Genomic DNA, 19,766 nt, shown 5'->3' on the forward strand with positions numbered 1-19,766 from the left:
TTTTGAAAAAGTTAGGCTTTCATGTATTTCTTTTTTTAGGGAAGAATGCACTTATTAAAAACACACATATATATAATTTGTTTACTGTAAAGATTACCTGTATAAGGTACACAAGTCAATCATTTTTTTAACTCCTTTTTGTCTTTATTTCATTACTCATCTCCCCATATGTTGGCCAAAGGGAATGTCAGTCACGAGGTTTTTACAATCACATGGTCACACGATGAAAGCTTTATAGTTATACAATTATCAAAGTTCAAGCCTACTGGATTACAGTTCAGCAATTTCAGCTGTTCCCTTCTAGCTATTCTAATGCACCAGGAACTAAAAAGAAATCTCTCTAAAATGAGTCAGTAGCCATTATCATTTGTTAATCCTAATTTCTCAGTTATACTTCCTCCCTCTCATTTGATCATTCTCTCACTCTTTAGCGACATCTAAATGGTCAATGACCATTTTAACTTTTTCATGCTGGAAAGGGGTGTTGACCTTATGGGTAGAGGAATGAAACTGGTTGATGTTCTTGGAGAGCCTGGTATCTCTAGGTTTCAGGGCTTATCTGGCATAGGAACAATCCGTGGCCTTAAGTTTCTGAAAAAATAAACTTTCTAGGAAAAACTTTTATAGTGTCTTAGCTAGAGCCCAGGGTATTCTTTAGGATTTTCAGGAATGTCATTGGTTAGGGCTTGGCATACTGTGGCAATTTGCAATATCTGGCTGAAGCTTGCATATAATCGATGATTTTTAGTACATGCATAGTGTTGTGCAACCAACACCACATTTTGGAACATTTTCCTTACCCCCAGAAGAAACCTGTACTAGCTACTAGTCATTCCCTATCCCTGCTCCATCTTCCCACCTCCCATCCTCCCAGCCATAGGCAATCACTTACTTTCCGATAGGATTTACTTCTTCTGGACATTTCGTACACGTGGAATCATATAAGCATGTGGTCTTTTGTCACTGGCTTCTTTCACTTACATAATGTTTTCGAGGTTTGTCCATGTTGCCACCTGGATCAGTACTTCATTCCCTTTTATGGCTAAATGATATTCCGTTATGTGGATGGACCATATTTTCTTTATCCGTTCATCAGTTGATGTACACTTGGATTGTTTTCACATTTTGACAATTAGGAAGAATGCTGCTGTGAACATCCAGAACATGGTTTTGTGTGCATGTGTGTTTTCATTTCTCTTGGGCACCTACCTAGGAGTGGAATTGCTGGGTCACGCGGTAACTCTATGTTTAGCCCTTTGAGGAACTGCCAGACAGCTTTCCAAAGCAGCTGCCCCGTTTCCACTCCCACTAGCAGTGTTTTTCCTGTGTTACTTGTTGCATAAAGTCATACAGATGTTCTCAATTCTGGATTCCTGCTCCTCGGCCTCGTCTCTCTTGGTTTACAGCATCTCCAGACCCTCTCTTGCTTTCACATCCCACACCCAATCTGGCAGGCTCCACCTTTAAAATATATGCTAAATTGACTCTTTCTCCCTGTTCCATTATTCCTGCTTTGAGGCCCCAGCATATCACCTGGGTTATTGCAACAGCTGTCTCTCGAGCACTGCCCTTGAGATTCTGGTCTGTTCTCAATCCAGCAGCCAGAGGGATCTGGTAAACCTTAAGTCAGACCGTATTCCTCCCCTTCTCAGGACCCATAATGATTCCCCTCGCATGCAAGTCGAAGTCAGAGTCCGCAGTGTGATCCCCAAGGCCTGTCCCAGGCTGCATCGGCCCCACCCATCCTCTCAGACTTATCTGCCTCCACTTTCTCCCTCGCTCCCTTGGTAACTTGCTTCTACCTTAGGGCCTTTGCACTTGCTTCCACCCCCTGTTTCTAACCCACCCCTTCACTTCATTTGAGCCCTTTGCTGCAATTTCACCTGTTCAGTGAGGTGTTCTGCTATGGAGCTGCCCTCAGCACCTCCCAATGTACTATATCTTTCCTTAGAGGTGTTTGTCTGTCTCCCTAGATCAGACTGTAACCCCAAAAGGGTAAGGGCATTTGCCCGTCTTGTTCACCTACTGCAGTGTATGGCACACCAAAGAAGGGCATTTCTGCTTCCATCCCAACTGCCACCCCACAGGATGCCGTGGTTAGAAGGGTAGTGTGTTGCCTTCCAGATGTTTTCCTGCTTATACTTGATATGGAGTGCATGCATTTTTCCAAAGCAGCCATGGCACCACATTGTCCTGTAGTTTTGGGAGCTCTAGTCAGGTCTGAGCTTCTCAAGGCCAGGGACCAGGCCTTTTTCTCCCAGGTGCTCAGTAGGGGGCCTGGCACAAAACTAGGCACTCACCATTTTGGCTATCATGAACACACCTTTGTAGAAGTGAACTCACAGCTTTAGTAGGGAAAACTACCCCTGGTGGGCATCAGCGGGCATGTGTCCTTTGGCCCAGTGATTTGGGGTTGGCGAGGCTCCAAATATGGGGGTATAGCTGCTTATACCCCCAGCATGACCCTTTGGAAACTCCATGGCTGGGGTCCCCACTGCCTGTTGGTTTAAAATAGGATTCTGCAACTTGCCTCTAGACTTTCAAGTCTCAGCTCTGCAGATGAATTCAATTTTATTTCTCATGATGCTGGGAGCTGGTAACCCAGGCAAGACTGCAAAGCTCATACACACGCCCCCCACCCCCACTCCATTGCTGCAGCTGGCAACTGCCTTTGGAGAACAAATCCTTTGAGTAGTAACTTTCCTGGGCCAGCCAATATTGAAAAGAAAGCCTTTAAATATCTCACTGCAGAGCCGTTGCCCAGACCTCTGCTGCGACCCCCCCCCCCACCTGCCCCCCACAGCTCGGTGGGGCCACATGGCCAGGGAAGTCAGGATTTATAATGGTGACTGTCAGGCTTGTCTGGCTGGCTGGGCAGTGTTACCAGGCGCCTCTGAAATAATTCCAGTTGGATCCACAAGGTTTTTGTTTGAGGTTCAAAGTGAGCAAACTCTGAGGTCTCCCTGGGTTCTTTTGTATGAGCTGGGGGGATGGGCGTGGGTCTGTGCAGGGTGGGTAGAAGAGGCACCCTGGCCAATAAATTATTTTCTGAAGTCAGTTCAGTATCGTTTGCCCGGTTTCCCAAAGTGTTTTGTTTCAAGTGTCTTTCAAAAGTCCAGAAAAGTCCCAAAAAGCAAAAAGCATCCACCATTGCTCCAGCCAGAGGGGTTCCGCAGCGTGGAATATTTATCTCCAGAAGTTTTCTGTGCATTTGGTCATGAAAGAACTTTATTGGGGGTGATGGAAATAGCCTGTACCTTGACGGGGCCGGTGGTTTACAAGATCATATATGTCTGTCAAAATTCTCAACAGTACACTTAAAAAGGGCGAAGTTACAGCATGGAAATTGTACCTTATTAAACTTGACGTTAAAAATGCAGTTGAAATGCTACAGTGGGATCTTTTTTTGCACATTAGCCATACTTAATATGCAGGTTCGTGGTCATGAACTTGTCTGTGCAGACATTGTTCCTGAAAGCTCTTCTGCCCTCACCCCCCTATATTTTTGGCATGGGCAGGCACTGGGAATTGAACCCGGGTCTCCGGCATGACAGGCGAGAACTCTGCCTGCTGAGCTACTGTGGCCTGCCCTGCCCTCTGTTTTTTTTAAAAAAATATTTTTACTGAGAAATATCCACACACGTACTGTCTAACCATATTATACAATCAGTGGCTCACAATATCATCATATAATGTGTATTCATCACCATGATCATTTTTAGAACATTTGCATCACTCCAGAAAAAGAAATCAAAAGAAAAAAAAAAGAACTCATCCATCCCATGCCCCTTACCCGTCCCTCTCATTGACCCAGAGTATTTAAATCTATCCAATTTTTACCCTTTATCGCCCTCTATTATTTATTTATTTTTATCCTTTTTTTTTTTTTACTCATCTGTCCATACCATAGATAAAAGGAGAATCACACACAAGGTTTTCACAGTCACACAGTCACATTGTAAAACTTATATCTTTTTACAATCGTCTTCAAGAATCAAGGCTACTGGAACACAGTTTGGCAGTTTCAGGTACTTCCCTTCAGCCACTCCAATACACCATACACTAAAAAGGGGATATCTATATAATGCATAAGAATAACCCCCAGGATAACCTCTCGACTCTGTTTGGAATCTCTCAGCCACTGACACTTTGTCTCATCTCTTCCCCCTTTTGGTCAAGAGGGCTTTCTCATTCCCACGATGCCGGGTCCTGGTGAATCCCCAGGAGTCAGGCCCCACATTGCCAGGGTGAATTAAACCTCTGGGAGGGCAGTGAGTTCACCTGCTGAGTTGGCTTATAGAGTCTGCCCTTCCTTTTATGCCTGAATCATTGCAGGCTTAATCGTCTTCGTAGATGTACAACAAGATGGTTTTCGGCATTTCTCTGTTTACACAATGCTGTAAATAGTTTGTTCTATTTCTGGAGTAATTTATTAATAGTCAAAGTATATGAAGATTGTGTAAGCTCTAGATATTGCCAGTTTTCTTTCCCCAGAAGGTTTGTGTCCTTCTCTACAGCCCCCAGAAGTTCTGGCAATGTCCTTGAACCCTCATTTTCACTGTCATAAAGCTTTTGGACTGTTAGGAATCTTGGCTAGTGGATTTGCTTAGGGTTCAAATGCCAAGGTTTGAAAATGTGCCTTCAGTTAGGCAACTATTTCTTAGATTATGACACTGAAATTGCAGCTCATAAAAGAAAAGATTGATGCATTGGACCTCATCAAAATTTGAAATTTTTCCCTTTCAAAAGACTCCATGAAGAAAAGCAGGAGACTGGGAGAAAATGTTTGCAAAACAATTTCCAATAAGGGACTTGTATTTAGAATTTACAAAGAGCTCTTACAAGTCAATAAGAAGGAGATAATTTTTTAAATGGGCAAAAGATGCAAACAGACGCTTCTCCAAGGAAGACATATAAATGGCCAATAAACACCTGAGAAGATGCTCAAGATCATGTAGTCACTAGGGAAATACAGATTAAAACCACAATGAGATAATGCTTCACACCCACTGGGATGGCTTTAATAAATAAGACAGACAATAACAAGTGTTGACAAGGATGTGGATAAACAGACACACTGCTGATGGGAATATAAAATGGCACAGCTGTTTTGGAAGACAGGTTGGTAGTTTCTAAAAGAGTTAGACATAAAATTACCATACAAACTAGCAATTCCACTTCTCCATATCGATCCAAGAGAAATGGAAATGCAAAGATTTGCACATGAATTTTAAATGTCTATGAAGTGATGAACAGAGAAAAAGTGTGGTATAACTTGCAAAGGAATAGTGGTCAGCAATAAAAAGATCAAACTACTAAGAGGAAGAAGTTTAATGCTACAAAAGACCACATTATATGATTCCATGTATAGGAAATATCCAGAAAAGACAAATTTGTATATAGAGAAAATAGATTGCTAATGACTGCCTGGGACTTGGGGTGGGAATGTAAATTAGATTTAAATGTGCCTCTTTTGGGAGGCTGACAATATTCTGAGATTGATTTGTGGTGATGATTGCACCATTCAGTGAAGTTACCAAAAATCGTCAAGTTGTACACTTGAAAGGGGTGAATTTTATGATATGTGAACTATACCTCAATAAAACTGTTATAAAGATGAGGGTCCTGCTTTGGCTAAGGTAGGGATGGAAAGAAGGCAGGCGTAGCTGTTCCCCAGTGCCCTTTCAACGGCCAGGGTCTCAGAGGAACTTGAGAGGATCCTCTGGGGATCCCGGGGAAGCTTTGGGGCTCCCCCATGCTGGGAAGAAGAAAGAAGCAGTGATGGCCACACTGTCCTCCCACCCCTGGATGTTTGCCCTTTTGTAATGTGACGTTGCCTTTCCTCCCACCAAGAGGCAGAGTCTATTTCTCCATCCCCCTGTATCTGGGCTGGTCTTGTGACTTGCTCCAGGGAGGCCGTGATGCTTGTGCCAGTTCCAAGGTTGAGTCTCCAAATGCCTGCAGCTTCTGTCTTTCACTTTGGAGCCCTGGCCGGAGAATGCCATGTGAGAAGGCAACTTGGGGCTTTCTCTAGCCTCCTGGAGGATACAGGGATACATGGAGGGGGCCGAGGTACTCTGGCCAACAGCCAGCACCAGCTGCCAGGCAGGTGAGGGAGGCCATTGGACCTTCCAACTCTCCAAATGCTTTGGATGAGTGCAGCCCAGTGGGTGAGCCAGACGGGACCAGCTGACCCATAAGAGTGTAAGATATAATAAATGATGGTTGTTTTAAGCCACCAAGTTCTGGGCTAGTTTGTTACATGGCAACGCACGACCGAAACAGAAGCCCACTTTCCTCTACTTCTGGCTTTGCTAGCTGTGCTGATCTGAAACTGTTGTGTACCCCAGAGAAGCCATGTTCTTTAATCCTGATTCAATATTGTAAGGTGGGATTTTTTTTTTTTATGATTTTAATTGACATTTTGCTCAAATGCACAACAGTGAACATTTCAGTGGCTCAATGTTATAGGATTACAAATGAAATCCTGAAGTCTAACAGAGGATCCCACACCAATTATTTCATATTAAGAGCAGACTATTAACAAACAATTCTGTGCTCGTAAGGAGCACAAGATAAGCATTTCAGTTTAGTAACAGACAAAATTAAATATAGCACCTTTAAAATAAATACTGACAACCACTTTGTAAGAAGTACAAAAGCATCATTTCAATTGGGGGAAAATCCAGTTCAATAACAGTGCAAAACTAAAAGCAGCATTTTCAAAGTTGAAATTAGATTTGTGTAAACATATACCCATCTGCCACCCTGCCATGCATGGTGAACACACACTTCCCTTAGCTGAGCCCTTCATACCCAGGGCTGAAAGGAGTTTCTGCTCAGACTCTTTTAAATCCAAATCTGAAAAGCTACTACACTTTTAGGCCGTGGGCTGGAAAGACTTAACTGCAGTAGAGGGAGGTAGTGTTTGTGCAGGAAGCAGTTCTTTCTCAGATGGGCTCATCAGTGACAGTTCGGGTACAACCCCAGAGCTCTCTAGCCCTAGGGTGCTCATGGCAATACCGTCTATGCTTCAACAGGGAGTGCACAGCCCAGGCCAGAGCGGAGTGCAGCAGGGCAGTGAAGGTTCCCCATAGCTGGCACTGATTTTCAGCCAGAGCACTCTTAGGGCAACTGTGTTTAATTAAACATATTTGTGATCCTTACTCTCTTGTGACTAAATGATTCTTAAACAGGGAATCTACATGGTAAGTCTTCCACTTCTTAACACTTTCAAACATTAGTTATTAGTCCTTCCCAGAGTAGTTCTTACAAACACAGGTTCCCATGTTCACACATTTTTCTCATGAGCACTTCGTCATTCCACTGAACCTTGGCACTTCAGATCTTACTTTTAACAAGTACAGCCAGGTATAAAAAGAAACAATGAAGAACAGACTGGTCAATTCTTTGCATTACAGTGTTAGGAAAACATAATTGCTACTAGATGGTTTTTCTAAACCGTTAGTTTACCAACTGTTCAGACCAAATGTCATTTTCAAGCAGGGAAGTTCTCATTTCAACTTCTCCACTGGCCAATGTGCAATAAAACTTATCCTGTTCCCAAATGCTTGCAGAAGAACATGCTTGTTTGGCTGTCACCGACGCCGAATGGACTTGTAGACGCAAAATTCCATAAAGATCATGGTCACCAGCAGGATGCTGAAAATGGGTCCCATGAACCCCAGGTTCTGCCCGCGTAGCACCGCATACGGCCGGCTCCGCTCCAGCGGCTCCACCGGGCTCGGGGCCTCCGCCTGTCCCACTAGGAGGCCGCACAGGCCGAACCACAGACACCGCCACACGGGAAGCGTCATCTTCCCGGGCTCCGGGATTTTTTTTTTAGAATTCTTCTTTTTTAATATTTTTATTGACCAATCTTCACACACATACATTCCATACATAGTGTACAATCAGTGGCTCACAATCTCATCACAAAGTTGTGTATCATCACCATGATTATTTTTAGAATATTTGGTTCACTCCAGAAAAAGAAATAACAAGAAAAATAAAATCATACATCCCATACCCCTTACCCCTCCCTCTCATTGACCACTAGTGTTTCCACCTACCTAATTTATTTTACCCCTTATCACCCCTATTATTTTATTTATAACTTTTAAAAAAATGTATAATATAACGTATATATAAAGCAAAGAAAGAAAAAAGCAATAGTTTTCAAAGCATTCTTTAGCAAGTAGTTACAGGACAGATCTCAGAGTTTGACATGGGCTACCATACCATCCTCTCAGGTTTTTCTTTCTAGTTGCTCCAGAACATTGAAGGCTAGAATGAATAAATATTTTTTTTCTTATCACAATTGACTTTTTTCTCTTTTTTTTGCATGAAAAATAACATATATACAAAAAAGCAATGTATTTCAAAGCACAGCACAACAATTAGTTGTAGAACAAATTTCAGAGTTTGGTATGGGTTCCAATTCCACACTTTTAAGTTTTTACTTCTAGCTGCTCTAAGATACTGGAGACTAAAAGAAATATCAATATAATGATTCAGCAATCATACTTGTTTGTTAAACCCGACCTTCTCTGTGTAACTCCACCATCACCTTTGATCTTTCTCCCACTCTTTAGGGGTATTTGGGCTGCGTCCATTCTAACTTCTTCATGTTGAAAGGAGCTGTCCATAATATGGGGTAGAGGACGGAACTAGCTGATGTTCTGGAGAGGCTGGACCCTCTAGGTTTCAGGACCCATCTGGAGGTTTTAGGTTTCTGGAAAGTTACTCTAGTGCGTGGAACCTTTGTACAATCTTATATATTGTCCTAGGTGTTCTTTAAGATTGGCTGGGGTGGTTTTGGTTGGGGTTTGGCAAGTTATGATTGGTAGCAATGTCTACCTGAAGCTTGCATAAGAGGGATCTCTCGACTCTGTTTGAACTCTCTCAGCCACTGATACCTTATTTGATACACTTCTTTTTTCTCTTTTGGTTAGGATGGAATTGTTGATCCCATGATGCCAGGGCCGGACTCATCCCTGGGAGTCATCTCCATGCTGCTAGGGAGACTATTATTTATTTTTTATTCTTTTTTTTTTTACTCATCTGTCCATATAGCTTATCGCTCCCAGCTAAAAGGAGCATCAGACACAAGGTTTCACAATCATACATCACATTGTAAAAGTTATATTTTTTTATAATTGCCTTCAAGAATCAAGGCTACTGGATAAGAATAACCTCCAGGATACCTTCTTGACTCTGTTTGAAATCTCTCAGCCACTGAAACTTTATTTTGTCTCATTTCTCTCTTCCCCCTTTTGGTCAAGAAGGGTTTCTCAATCCCTTGATGCTGGGTCCTGGCTTATCCTGGGATTTCTATCCCATGTTGCCAGGGAGATTTATGCCCTTGGGAGTCATGTCCCATGTAGGGGGGGAGGGCAGTGAGTTCAAGATGGGAACTTTTAACTAAGTTGCTTCCATGGAGATGTGACCCACCCAATTGTGGGTGGGACCTTTTGATTAGGTGGCTTCCATGGAGATGTGTCTCCACCATTCAAGGTGGAGTTGCTTACTGGAGTCCTGTGGTAGTTAGATTCAGGTATCAACTTGGCCAGGTGAAGATGCCTAGAACTATTGCTGTGAACATGAGCCAATGGCATGTGAGCCTCATCTGTTGCTGATTACATCTGCAGTTGGCTAGGAGGCGTGCCTGCTGCAATGAATGATGTTTGATTTAATTGGCTGGTGCTTAAATGAGAGAGCTCAACTTAGCACAGACCAAGCAGCTCAGCATACCTCATCTCAGCACTTGCAGCTCAGCCCAGGTCTTTGGAGATGCAGAAAGGAATCACCCCAGGGAAAGCTGTTGGAACCCAGAGACCTGGAGAAAAGGCCAGTAGAGATCTCCCTGTGCCTTCCCATGTAAGAAAAGAACCTCAGTTGAAACTTAGCTGCCTTTCCTCCACGTTAACTAAATAAACCCCCTTTTATTGAAAGCCAATCCATCTCTGGTGTGTTGCATCCTGGCAGCTAACAAACTAGAACAAGCCCTTTAAGAGAGAACCGTTTTGGAAAAAGTTTCAGAGCTGTCACAGGCAGAGACATTTGGAGATGCTAGAAAGAAAACACACCCTCCACGTGCCTTCCCAGATCAGTCTTTCTTTTCTTTTTTCTTTTTTATGGACAGATGAATTTAAGAGCCTCCCTCTCCCCACCCTCACAGTCTCTTGGTCACATTTTCTGCTTGCAGATCTTGTGCAACAGCCCCAAGAAGATAATTGGGGGGCAGGGGCTCAGAGTGCTGTTCAATGAGACCCAGAAGGCGGCTGTAACTGTCTTCCTTGTGCTACATAAAGACAGCTGGCAGCTCCCGCTCCTTGTGTAGTGCCTTCACCTGGGCCACATTCTCAGCCTCCTGCCGGTAATTCTGCAGGATCTGGCGCTGTTCCGGAGAGGCCTGCTGCAGACACTGAGCCACCAGCCAGCTGCTCTTGTTGTCTTGGATGTCAGTGCCAACGTTGGCACTGGGGTCCCCCAAAAGGTCAAGGTAATCATCCTGAATCTGAAGGAACTCTTCCATCTCCAGAAGGATCTTCTCGGCATTGGCATGTTCCTTCTCCCCATCAGTGCCCAACATATACATCACGGCAGCTACTGGAAGGTAGAAGGAGTAGAAAGCTGTCTTGTACTTGACAATGGATTTGTACCTCTTTTCAATGAATCTGCAAAGATCCACATTGCCCTGGGGGGCTGTGATGAGGTCCAGAGTCTGATAGCAAACCTGCAGAGGCAGCTCGAGCAGGTTCAGATAATAGGGCAGCTCCTGGCAGCAGAGCTTCAGCAGATGGTCAATATCTGCTTCCAGCAACATGGTGTCATTAATGGCATCCAAACGTATGCCTGGTGGGTGGTGCGACAGTGGCTCAGGCAGAATTCTTGCCTGCCACGCTGGAGACCTGGGTTTGATTCCCAGTGCCTGCCCATGCAAAACAAAAAAGAAAAAGTCAAACCTATGCCTGGCTCCTGATACCAGTGGGGCTCTCCCCGTCAGGTGGAGAATGAATCCATGATGTCTGACACCAGAAAAAAAGCTTGGAGCAGTTCCACACATCAGCCCATAGTCCGGGCCCGCTGGAGACTATCAGCAGCCTGCTTCTTTGGCTCCTCCAGCTCCTGGAAAACTGCCAGCACTGTCAAACCCCAATTTACTTGCCTCCAATGGCATTGTACTCCAGGATCTCTTTGAGCAGGGCAATAGCATTTCCTGTCTCTGGGTGCCCCATCTCATCCTCGGTCAGCACCTTGAGAACCTGGGAGAAGTGCTGGATGAAATTCTGCTTTTCTTGGGCATAAACATCAGATTTCTTGTCTTCATTTATTCCGAGGGAGGAGCGAAGTGCTATGTTCCTGGATGCTGGTTTTGGCTTGGAGATTCGCCTTTCTTGGGTTGAGGTATCTTTATCTGGATGCTTTAGTTTGGACATTTTTATGGCCTTAGAACTGTAAACTTGTAACTTAATAAATTCCCTTTATAAAAGCCAACCCATTTCTGGCATATTGCATTTCAGCAGCATGAAAAAACTGAAATACCAGCCTTTAAACCATCCATGCTGAGATGATGTGGAAGCCCTACACCTTTGAGCACCAACTGCCCTCACCCCAGCCCACGTTGCCCCTGTCTTGACCTGGAAGCCTTCTCTGTCAGGGCAGTGATTTCAAACCTTGAACTTTGGTATGGGTTAATTTAAAAATAAACATGGGGCAGTGGGTGCCTGGGCGACGACCCCTCAGTCTCATTAGGGAGGGGGAGACACTGAGATGGGGGCAGTGGCCGCTGAAGTGGATCGCACTCTCTTTGTAGGCAACCTTGAAACTAAAGTGACAGAGGAACTCCTTTTCGAGCTTTTTCACCAGGCTGGGCCAGTAATAAAAGTAAAAATTCCAGAAGATAAGGATAGTCAACTGAAGCAGTTTGCATTTATGAATTTCAAACACTATCTGTTCTTTATGTAATGAATCTACTTAATGGAATTAAACTTTTTGGAAGGCCCATCAAAATTCAATTTAGATGAGGAAGTAGCCATGCCTCTAAGGACTTCAGTTTGTTATATTCCCAGCATCACAGTGGAAACTCGAGTCCTACCTCTATATCTCCTAGCAGCAGGTATGAAAGGACTGTGGATAACATGACTTCATCAACACAGATAGTTCAGAGATCTTTCTTTTCTCCAGGAAATTTTCAGAGACACGCCGTGATGAACAGTGCTTTGAGGCAGGTGCCATATGGTAGGAAATTTGGTTCTCCACATTGGGATCAGTCAGGATTTTCCCCAACAGTTCAGTCCCATAATCATTCTTTTTTTTAAAGGCATGTCAGAGGATGATTTTATTACAGGTAGTTAGTGAGTGGACTGATTATAAATTTACAAACTATCATTTTACTTTCTCTGTTAATTCCCTTAAAGACAAAAGAATAGGTTAAAAGTTATCATAGATGTTGCATGTACCAAAAGATTAGTAATCATATTAAAAAAAATACTTACATGCCTGTGAAAAACTTCGAAATTAATACAAAGGAATCCATAACATTTTTAACAGATTTAAATTATATCCATTTAAGAGCTAGGAATAGCATGCTTTGATGGTGGTTCACTATAAGATACTGCATTGGAAATCCTTAAGTTAAGCAACTGATTCTGATGGTGTGCATTCTTTTCCTGATTGTCTTGTTCATCCAGTGATTTTCTTATACAGTTCTTTAATTCTTCAATTCCTTCTCTGGTAATTGCAGAGATCGGGATGATATGTTGGAGTTTCATAATCCTCTCTGGAATCATGTTTGTTTCAAATAACTGCAGGAAATCTTTAGGATTCTGGAGTTGGTACATCAGTTCATGTAATTTATCTTGGGCACCTGGCAAATCCATTTTATTAACTGCCAATAGTGCAGGTTTTGTCTGAAGTTCCTGTTTATACAACTCCAATTCTTTTGTAAGCAGTATTATGGTTTCAAAAGCAGTTCTGTACTGTGTTTGGGTAGAAAGCTGAAATCCAGAAATATCAACAACAAAAAGTAGTTGTCTAGTTCTTTCCATATGCTTGAGGAATTTGTGGCCCATTCCTTTGTTCATATGCGCTCCTTCTATTAGTCCCGGAAGATCAGCTACTGATATCTGTTTGAAATCCTGGTACATAATCTTTCCAAGTTCAGGCTTTAAGGTTGTAAAGGCATAATCTGCATTCACAGGTTTTGCATGAGAAATCTGACTTAGTAAAGAGGATTTTCCAGCATTTGGGAATCCCACTAGGCCTATGTCAGCTATAAGTTTTAGATCAAGGTGAATTATTCGTTTCTGGCCTTTCAATGGTAAGAAATTTGTAAGTAATCTGCCACCAAGACCTCCTTCAGCCACCAAAATTCTTTCTTTCTCTTTATTGAGTTCTCCTATAATTTTGCCATTTTCATCAGTTACAGAAATACCAACAGGTACAGGTATTTCACAATCTTTTCCTTTGGAGCCTTTCAATGCACTAACCCGACTATCTATTCCTCCTCCAGCCACAAACCGTTTTTGAGGATATTTGTCTTTAAGTTGTTGTAAAGTCATTTTTTTTTAGCTACAACCCAGACATCACCACCTTTTCCACCTTCTCCACCTAATCGAGGATAACCCGTTCCACCACTTCCTCCCTTAGTGAAGAGTCTGAGGTTATCAATGAAGTTTCCATACTTTCTGAACAGCGGACAACTGCAGCGCACCATGAGTGCTCTAAGCCACGGTTCCCTCCTGTGGAAGCTCTGGGAACCGAGGGACCGCGCAGCCTTTTGCACGTCACTGCTGGCCACTCCCCATAATCATTCTTATAACCAGTCTCCAAGCTCTCAGAGGTGCCAAGATACATCACCGTCACAACATAAAGTCAGGCAGAATTCTCATCCCTACCCAGCAGAGAGACATTCTAGCTGTGAATGGCGTAACACCCATCATGGTTCTGAACATGACTGCAGAGGAAGCAGAGGTGATTTTTTTTATGAAGCTAGAAATCACGATGGCTGGAGCCATGATTATGATAACAGAAGAAATGATAGTCGAGATGGAAAATGGCACTCATCTCGACACTAACAAGTATTAAAAGAACATTTCCTTTTTTTATGGGATCATTTTAGGCCCTTTTGTCTAGGTTGGTGTAATAGTTAGGGTTCTCTAGAGAAACAGAATCAACAGGAAATATTTGTAAATACAAAATTTATAAAAGTGTCTCACGTAATCATGGGAACATAAAGTCCAAAATCTGTAGGGCAGGCTGTGAAGCTGATGACTCTGATGGAGGGTCTGGACAAACTTCACAGGAGAGGCTCGCCAGCCAAAGCAGGAAGAAAGCCTGTCTCTTCTGAATCTTCCTTAAAAGACTTCCAGTGATTAGATTAAGCATCACTCATTAAAAAAGACACTCCCCTTGGCTGATTGCAAATGGAATCAGCTGTGGATGTAGCCAACGTGATTATGATGTAATTCTTTGAAATGACCTCATAGCAAAAGACAGGCCACCACTTGCCCAACCAGACAAATAGGTCACTACCACCTGGCCAAGTTGACGCATGAACCTGACCGTGACAGTCCACCCCTTGTCAACTTGGCAGCTATACTCATCACCTTAAACCATACCTAATTTCTAAATAGAAAACACAGATTTTTTTCTCACCTAACAATACTTAACTGCCCTGCATATAACAAGAAACACATTCAATCTCTCCAGAATAGGGTGCAAGTAGTTGGGTAAACTTGATATCTTACAACTTAAATAGTATAACATGAACAAAACAGCATTACAATCCTTGTTTCTATAACTGATCACATGGTTGTAGTTCATATTTATCACTACCTTCTTCCACTACCCATTCCAGGTTCCCTTTACCCTCAGCAAGCACTTCAGCAGGCCATGGTTCCTTGCCTGGTGGGGTGACCCAAACCTTCATTCCTGAAGTTTCAGAGCCATTGGTAGTCCTGCTGGGATTGGGTTGTTGCAGGGCTTGGTAGTACTAAAAGACACCCTAGGGGATCTCCTATATTCCAGGAAAACTCTTCCTTACCTCCATTGTGTAGTTGCAGTCCTATTTCTCCCTGATAGTCAGGGTCAGTCACCCCAGCCAGTAATGTAATCCCCTTCTTGGATTGTTGATCCAAGGGCATGAGTAGCCCAAAGTGACCAAGTGGCAGTCTTAGATTCCAGTTCAATGGTGTGGTAGTTAGATTTAGTTGTCAACTTGGCCAGGTGAAGGCATCTAGTTCTGTTGCTGTGGACATGAGCCAATGGTACATGAAGCTCATCTGTTGCTGATTACATCTGCAGTCGGCTAGGAGGCTGCCTGTGGCAATGAATGGTTTGACTTAATTGGCTGGTGCTTAAATGAGAGGGCACAATGTAGCACAGCCCAAGCAGCTCAGCATACCTCATCTCAGCACTTGCAGCTCAGCCCAGGCCTTTGGAGATGCAGAAAGAAATCACCCGGGGGAAAGTTGGAACCCAGAGGCCTAGAGAGAAGGCCAGCAGAGACCATCCTGTGCCTTCCCACAAAAGAAAGAAGCTCAGTTGAACGTTAGCTGCCTTTCCTCTAAAGAACTAATGAAATAAAACCCCTTTTATTAAAAGCCAATATGTCTCTGGTGTGCTGCTAGCAAACTAGAACAGATTTTGGTACTGGAGAGGGGGTACTGCTGCAATTTGCAAATACCAGATATGTTGGAACGGTTTTTTGGATGGCTAAGGGGAAGATTTTGGAGGAACTGTGAAAAAAATGATGGAGAATTCCTGGAGTGCTTGAAGAGACTGTTGGAGTAAATGGAACCATTGCCAGTCTGGACATAGGGGGACACAAAAGGGACAAATTGGAGTTTGCAGGGTGAGAACCATGGAAGCTCGGGTCTGGAGCCAAGAAACCTTGACCAGGAGAGTGGACCAACCCATATACATGGAGAGGTGGGTTTGCCCTGAGGGCAGAGGATGAGTCTCCCCTTTCATTGCAGGGGAAGAGTTGTGCAGCCTCAGGCCTTGGAAAAGTATAGCATGCTCCTTGGGGACTGAGGGGGAGCCTGGCTGCCACCACATGGAGGGGTTGAGTGTGTGCCCCAGAAATGGAAGAGAGCCCAGGGGTGGCCCCAATGCCTGGAGAGAGTGGAGCCGAGAAAAAGGTGGTCTCCTCAGTGTTCCCTGAGGTTGATTTGGAAAGAGGCCACTGCATAGACCCTTGGATAGGGTGGGACTGCCACTTTCTAAAGCTGAAGGATAAATGACGTTCAGACTTTGAAATCCAATGGTATTGCCCTGCCGATTTTCCTTCCAGTTTCTCCCTATGGATCCTTTGACTGTCCCTCCTTTGCATATTGGCACCAGACACTTGTTTTGAGATTTACAGGTCCACAGCCAGAAGAGAATTTTTTGCACCTTAATACTATTTAAGGTGATGCATGTAGTTGCCAAGTTGACAAGCAGTGGACATGTGGTAGCTGGATTCAGTTGTCTACTTGACCAGGTGAAGGCACCTAGTTCTGTTACTGTGGACATGAGCCAATGGTATGTGAACGTCATCTGTTTCTGATTACATCTGCAGTTGGCTAGGAGGTGTGCCTGCTGCAATGAATGATGATTGATTTAGTTGGCTGGTGCTTAAATGAGAGAGCTCAACGAAGCACAGCCCAAGCAGCTCAGCATACCTCATCTCAGCACTCGCAGCTCAGCCCAGGCTTTGGAGATGCAGAAAGAAATCACCCTGAGGGAAGTTGTTGGAACCCAGAGGCCTGTAGAGAAGGCCAGCAGAGATCACCTTGTGCCTTCCCATGTAAGAAAGAACCTCAGTTGAAAGTTAGCTGCCTTTCCTATGAAGAGCTAATGAAATAAATCCCCTTTTATTAAAAGCCAATCAGTCTCTGATGTGTTGCATTCTGGCAACTAGCAAACTAGAACAAATGGAATCATTGTTGTTTCTCCTGGTGTCTTGGAACTAAAACCTATAAACCATTAGAGCTCAGGGTCACAGGCAGGAAGCAAAAAGTTTCTTAATGGATCACTAGGGGTAATAGCGAGTGGTGCCACTCTCATTTTTTGGTTCCTGGACCCATGGATCCTGGCTATGGAAGAAACAGCACCATACAGCAGATGCTGATTCAGAGCATACACAACTTCCTGGAGAACATTACCCCAGACCTTCAAGGTATTGCGACTAAGATGGCACCATAATTGAGTTTTCAAAAGGCCATTCCACCGTTCTATCAATCCAGCAGCTTCTGGATGATGGGGAGCATTGTAAGACCAGAGAATCCATGAGTATGTGTCCATTCCCACACTTCATTTGCTGTGAAGTGTGTTCCTTGATCAGAAGCAATGCTATATGGAATACCATGATGATAGATAAGGCATTCTATAAGCCCATGGATGGTAGTTTTGGCAGAAGCATTGCGTGCAGGGAAAGCAAACCCACATCCAGAGTATGTGTCTATTCCAGTTAGAACAAATTGCTGCCCCTTCCATGAAGGGAGTAGTCCAATGTAATCAACTTGCCACCATGTAGCTGACTGGTCACCTAAGGGAATGGTGCCATATCGGGGGCTGAGTGTGGGTCTCTGCTGCTGGCAGATTGGGCACTGAGCAGTGGCTGTAGCCAGGTCAGCCTTGGTGAGTGGAAGTCCATGTTGCTGAGTCCGTGTATAACCTCCATCCCTACCACCATGACCACTTTGTCCATGAGCCCACTGGGCAATGACAGAAGTTGCTGGGGAAAGAGGCTGACCGGTATCCACAGGATGGGTCAACTTATCCACTTGATTATTAAAACCTTCCTCTGCTGAAGTCATCCTCTGGTGCGCATTCACATGGAACACAAATATCATCATGTTTTTAGCCCACTCAGAAAGGTCTACCCACATACTTCTTCCCAAGACCTCTTTGTCAACAATTTTCCAATTATGGTCTTTCCAATTCCCTGACCATCCAGCCAAACCATTAGCAACAGCCCATGAGTCAGTATATAAATGCACCTCTGGCCAGTTTTCCTTCCAAGCAAAATGAACGACCAGGTGCACTGCTCGAAGGCCTGCCCAGTGGGAGGATTTTCCCTCACCACTCCCCTTCAAGGACACCCCAGAAAGGGGTTGTATGCTGCAGCTGTCCACTTTCAGGTGGTACCTGCATATCATACTAAGCTATCTGTAAACTAGGCCCGACTTTTCTCTTCCTCAGTCAATTCACTGTAAGGAACTCCCCAAGAGGCCATAGCTCTGGTCTTGGAAAAAGAAGGTAATGTGGCAGGAGTGGAGACCTTGGGCATTTGGGCAACTTCCACATGTAACTTATTTGTGCCTTCAGGACCTGCTCTGGCCCTATCTCATAAATACCATTCCATTTTACAATAGAGTGCTGCTGTGCACGTCCAACTTTATGGCTTGGTGGGTCAGTCAACACTCAGCTCATGATAGGCAACTCAGGTTTCATGGTAACTTGGTGGCACAAGGTTAAGCATTCAGTCTACCAAGGCCCAATAGCAGGCCAAAAGCTGTTTCTCAACAGAATAGTTATCTGCAGCAGATGGTAAGGCTTTGCTCCAAAATCCTAAGGGTCTGCATTGTGATTCTCCTATAGCGGCCTGCCAGAGGCTCCAAGCAGCATCTTTATTTGCCACTGACACTTCTAGCACCATTGGATCTGCTGGATCATATGGTCCAAGTGGCAAAGCAGCTTGTACAGCAGCCTGGACCTGTCGCAGAGCCTCCTCTTGTTCAGGTCCCCAACCAAAATTAGCAGCTTTTCTGGTCCCTCGATAAATGGGTCAGAGTATTACACCCAAATGAGGAATATGTTGTCACCAAAATCTGTAGAGACCAACTAGGCATTGTGCCTCACTTTTGGTCATAGGAGGGGCCAGATGCAGCAACTTATCCTTCATCTTAGAAGGGATATCTCAACATACCCCACACCAATGGACACCTAGAAATTTCACTGAGGTGGAAAGGCCATGTATTTCTGTTGGATTTATCTCCCATATTCTGACATGCAAATACTTTACCAGTAAGTCTAGAGTAGTTGCTTCTTCTTGCTCACTAGGTCCAATCAACATGGTATCATCAATATAATGGACCAGTGTGATGTCTCTGGGAGGGAGGAACAATCAAGGTCCCTGCAGACAAGATTTGATATAGGGCTGGAGAATTGATATACCCCTGAGGTAGGATGGTGAAAGTATATTGCTGACCTTGCCAGCTGAAAGCAAACTGTTTCTGGTGGTCCTTACTAATGCTTATTGAGAAAAAAGCATTTGCCAGATCAATGGCTGCATACCAGGTACCAGGGGATGTAATGATTTGCTCAAGCAATGATACCATATCTGGAGCAGCAGCTGCAATTGGAGTTACCACCTGGTTGAGCTTACAATAATCCACTGTCATCCTCCAAGACCCACCTGTTTTTTGCACAAATAGGAGAGTTGAATGGGGATGTGGTGGGAATCACCACCCCTGCATCCTTCAAGCCCTTAAGAGTGGCAGTAATCTCTGCAATCCCTCCAGGAATCTGGTATTGCTTCTGATTTACTATTTTGCTAGGTAGGGGCAGTTCTACTGGCTTCCACTTGGCCTTTCCCACCATAATTTTTTTAGCCCTCACTGCATGAGTTAGAGAGCTAATGTGGGGATTCTGCCAGTTGCTCAGTATGTCTATCCCAATTATACATTCTGGAACTGGGGAAATAACTACAGAATGGGTCCGGGGGTGCACTGGACCCACTGTGAGACAGGCCTGAGCTAAAACTCTATCGATCA

The 19,766-nt window shown here is 44.0% G+C and overlaps 3 pseudogenes; 1 reads left to right on the top strand and 2 right to left on the bottom strand.

Annotated features, from left to right (window-relative positions):
- Positions 1 to 10,303: 10,303 nt before the first annotated feature.
- Positions 10,304 to 10,828, bottom strand: LOC143646025 (farnesyl pyrophosphate synthase pseudogene; annotated as a pseudogene).
- A 947-nt stretch (positions 10,829 to 11,775) lies between these two features.
- LOC143646027 (RNA-binding protein 7-like) lies at positions 11,776 to 14,081 on the top strand (annotated as a pseudogene).
- Positions 12,329 to 13,798, bottom strand: LOC143646026 (GTP-binding protein 10 pseudogene; annotated as a pseudogene).
- Positions 14,082 to 19,766: the final 5,685 nt, after the last annotated feature.

The sequence above is a fragment of the Tamandua tetradactyla genome, chromosome 9, assembly GCF_023851605.1.
Source record: "Tamandua tetradactyla isolate mTamTet1 chromosome 9, mTamTet1.pri, whole genome shotgun sequence".
Taxonomy (NCBI): domain Eukaryota; kingdom Metazoa; phylum Chordata; class Mammalia; order Pilosa; family Myrmecophagidae; genus Tamandua; species Tamandua tetradactyla.